Source organism: Penaeus monodon, chromosome 2, assembly GCF_015228065.2.
Source record: "Penaeus monodon isolate SGIC_2016 chromosome 2, NSTDA_Pmon_1, whole genome shotgun sequence".
NCBI lineage: Eukaryota > Metazoa > Arthropoda > Malacostraca > Decapoda > Penaeidae > Penaeus > Penaeus monodon.
Window position 1 is genome coordinate 10,398,698 of NC_051387.1, and position 5,000 is coordinate 10,403,697.

General features: G+C 21.7%; 1 protein-coding gene across 1 annotated transcript in view; it reads left to right on the forward strand.

Moving 5' to 3' along the window:
* The window catches only part of LOC119581106, a gene marked incomplete at its 5' end in the record, with an annotated part of 16,618 nt that overhangs the window by 3,196 nt on the left and 8,422 nt on the right, over positions 1–5,000 (forward strand).

The window sequence follows — 5,000 nt, forward strand, 5'->3', positions numbered from 1 at the left end:
GTGATACTTACATGTGATATGATAAAGATGATCTTTCTATCTCTGTAAATTACAGTGAAAAAACATAGAAAAGCTAAAGGTCATCTATGTGTTTATTTTTATGTGGTCATGGTATTACACGGGAGGGATCGGCGACAGAGGGGAAGAGAGAGGGGTGGGGGGGGAGGAGACAGGAGTGAGGAGGGAGGGGGAAGAAGAGACGAGAGAGGAGATAGAGAGAGAGAGAGAGAGAGTAGGTAGAGGGAAGAGAGGGGAGACAGGGGAGACATAGGGATACAGTTGGAGACAGGGGAGCAAAGGGGAGACAGGGAGCAGGTGAGACAGGGGAGAAAGGGTGATACAGGGGAGACAGGGGAGACAGGGGAGAGGGGAGACAGGGAGACAGGGGAGACAGGGGAGACAGACAGAGAGAGAGAGAGACTGAGAGATAATAGAGAGAGAGAGAGAGAGAGAGGACAGATATGGAGAGAGATAACAGGATGAGATGAGATGAGAGATGAGATAGAGAGAGAGGAGTGGGATGAGAGATATATATAGAGATAGCTATGATATAGATGATAGAGATAACATGAATAGAGTATATATAAATGAGGCTTATAAATATATCTAGATAGAGTATGATATATATATAGATATTACAGGCATAGATGAATATATAGTGGTAAGAGATAGAGTAAGAGTATAGTAGAATATGGAGGTTAGATATATATAGGTAGAGATAGGTTATAGGAGATATAGGGTGAGATAGAGAGAGATATGATTATGATATATATTATTGATATGATAATAACATGATATATACGGATATATTACTATAGGATGATAGAGGAGAGAGAGATAGATATATGTAAACAGGATAAAATAATTAGATTGATATAGATATACGAGAGATTATATATAGATATAACAGATAGAGAGGAGAGAGAGTAGGAGTAGATAGAGAGAGAGAAACATAGATAGATATATATAGAGATTATGATATAATATATATAGATATATACAGATATATAGATATTAGATCTAATATTATATTATATATAACAGAGAGAGATATGTATAGATATATATATATATATAGATTATATATAGAATATGTATGCTTATAATAGTATAGTATGCTATTATATATTATTACTATACTATATATTATATATATATAGTAATATATATATATATATATAATATATATTAATATATATATGTTAATTATATATATGTATATATATGTTATATTATTTAGTAGATAATATATATGGGATAGATAGGGGAGATATCTGACATATACGATAATATAGTAGATAGTATATATAGAACATAGATAGATAGAGTAGGGATATAGAGAGGTTATAGAGATATAGAGGAGAGATAGATATAGAGATGAGATATATAACATATAAGATATATAGATATAATATAGAGATAGACGGATATAACATAGATAATAGATATAGAGATGATATATAGATAGAGAACAGAGATGTAGTAGATATGATATGATAGATGGATATATTATTAGATATAGAGAGGGGAGGATTATATAGAGGATATAGGATGTAGATAGATATATGTATATATATATATATGTAGAGATATATGGGAGTATGATAGATAATATATATATATATAGAGATATGAACATATTATATAGTAGAGATGATATACATATATATAGTAGATAACATATAGATAGATCGATATATATATATATAGATATAATCATAAGAGAGAGGTATGAATATATTAAAATATATTTATATATATTATAGAAATATATAGATATATGAACAGTAAGATAACATAGATATAAACATATATATATGATAAAATCTATATATATATATATATATAGATATATATAACATATATCATAATATACATATTATATATATATATATATATAATATATGTAGATATATATATATATATAGATTATAGATATAGAGATAGATATAGATATATATATATATATGTGATGATAAGTAAGTATGTATGAAGAGGGTAGATATGATATATGGACATATAGTTATGAATCGATTATTATATATAGATATAGTAAATATATATATAGATATATATAGATATACATATATATTAGATAACATTATGATAGACATTATATGGATATAACCGATGAGTATGATATTATATCAGTATATAGATCATGATATTATACATAGATATATGATATATATAGATATATATATATTACTATCTATATAACATATGTATATTATATAACATATCTATATATATATATTTTAGATATATATATATATATATAATATAGGATTATATGATATATGTATTATATATTCAGTAATATGGATAAACATATATAATATATAGATGATACTATATATATCGAAACATATATTGAGATTAGCTAGTAGATATATATATGAGTATGTAGATATATAGTATATAAGCCTATATATATATAGTGTAGGTGTGTGTAAGTGTCATGCAGGTTCCTTATACATATGTATATATGGATGTATATATATGTATGTATATAGATAGTATATATATGTATACGAGATGTATATATATGTATGAGACGTATATGACAGTACTATAATGTCTTCTACATATGTATATTATATGTGATGTATATATATATGTTGTATATATATGTATCACATAGTTATATATAAGTAATTGTTATATATATATGTATTATTATATATGTATCTTATAATGTATAATTATAGATACGATATATATATATATATATTATATATATCATATACAGCAACTGAATATTATGGTACATGATGATAATATAGGTTTAATTTATATATAGATATATAATATGTAGATTTTATATACTTGTATCTCCTATATTATATAATATATGTATAAATGATATATATTGTGTGGGTGTGTGTGTGCTATGTGTGTGTCGTGTGTGTGTGTGTGGGTGGTGTGTGTGATTATGAACTGAAAAATGTATGGGCTGTGCAGAGGTTGTTGAGTGGGGGTGTGAGTGTGGAGTGTGATGGTGTGAGTGTGAGTGTGAGTGTGAGGGAGTGTGAGTGTGAGTGTGAGTGTGAGTGTGAGTGTGTGTGTGTGTGTGTGTTTGTTTTACTTTTTTTCTTTAATCTGTTTATTGATATATTTGTATGTATATATATTTATATATATAATATATAATATATATATATATATATTATATGTATATATATAGATCAAGAGTATATATATATATAATTATATTATATATACAATATTCATAATATATATAGATATATATATATATATAATATTGAGATAATACTATATATATATATATTATGTATATATATATAGTATAGATATATATATGACACACATAAATATATATAAGATATATATATGAGTATATATATTATATATAATAACTATATATATAGTATTATTTATATACTATATTAATAGATATATGGATATATATGTTATATCATGTATATATATATACTATATATATATATGTATATATATATAATGTATAATATTACAAATATATAGTATGCTATATATATATATATAGAGCACATAGTATATAATAATGATATAATATAACAATATATATAATATATATAATAATATATTTATTATATTATTTATATATAAAATATAGATATAATGCTACTAATAATATACGAATAATATATATATATAAAGTATACATTATAGTATATAATAAAAAAATAACATACAGAGTTATATATGAGAGTATATATGATATATAATTGACTTTTTTTATGTATGTATATTATGATGTAATTATGTATATATAATGTATAAAATATACAATATATATAATAAATATAATAAAGAATCTATTGAGTTAATGATATGAAATGATATGTATGTAGATATATTATATATGTATAATATATACAATATATATATATAATAAATATAGTTATATTATATATTTATAATAATGTATATGATTATACATTATATATATTTTCTTATATATATATATTGTATATATTATACATTATATATCGTATACATGGCAGATATATATGATATATGATATAGAGATATATATTATTATTTATATATAGATATATTTTTATCTATTTTTCTTTTGTTAATATATTATATATATATGTAGGGTATATATATATAATGTGTAATCATTATACTATATATATATGATATAGAATATATTATATAATATGTGATAGATAGATTAGTATAGGTATCGTATTATATCTAATGTATAATATATATCAATATTTATTATTATATATATATATATATTATATATTATATATAAATGTATGAAATATACAATAAGATATATATATTATTTTTTATATGTATTTAATTATAGATACATATATAATATATATATATAATATATATATTATATTAATATATATATATATATGTATATATATAGATATAAATAGATATTAATATAATGTGTGTAATATAGACGAAATGTAATTCTTGATTTATAGTATATAATATAGAATCTATATTATATATAATGTATAATATATTTACAATATATATATATATATATATTATTATATATATATATATATATATAATGTAGTAAGAAGTAGACAATATATAGATTACATATATATTAATATCATATATATATAGTATCTATATATAATGTGTAAATAGATACTAATATATATATATATATATATATATATATATATATATATATATATATATATATAATGTATAATATATACAATATATACATATATCTATCTATACATATATGTAGAAAATGTATGTATGTACATGTTTTTTCAATGAATACCATCCATTTTTTTCACTAGTTCTTATATGCAATAAAATTAATACATAAGATATAATTAGTCTAAGTGAATTACTTGTTATACTTTGTCACAAAAATAGATGTAGGGATTCCAAATCTAGTATGATACAATAGTATATTGCATAAGGACAGTTCTGGTAGTATGATATACCAGAAGAACGGTATATTAGAATAATAGTGAATAATCTTCACCCTTCCTTGC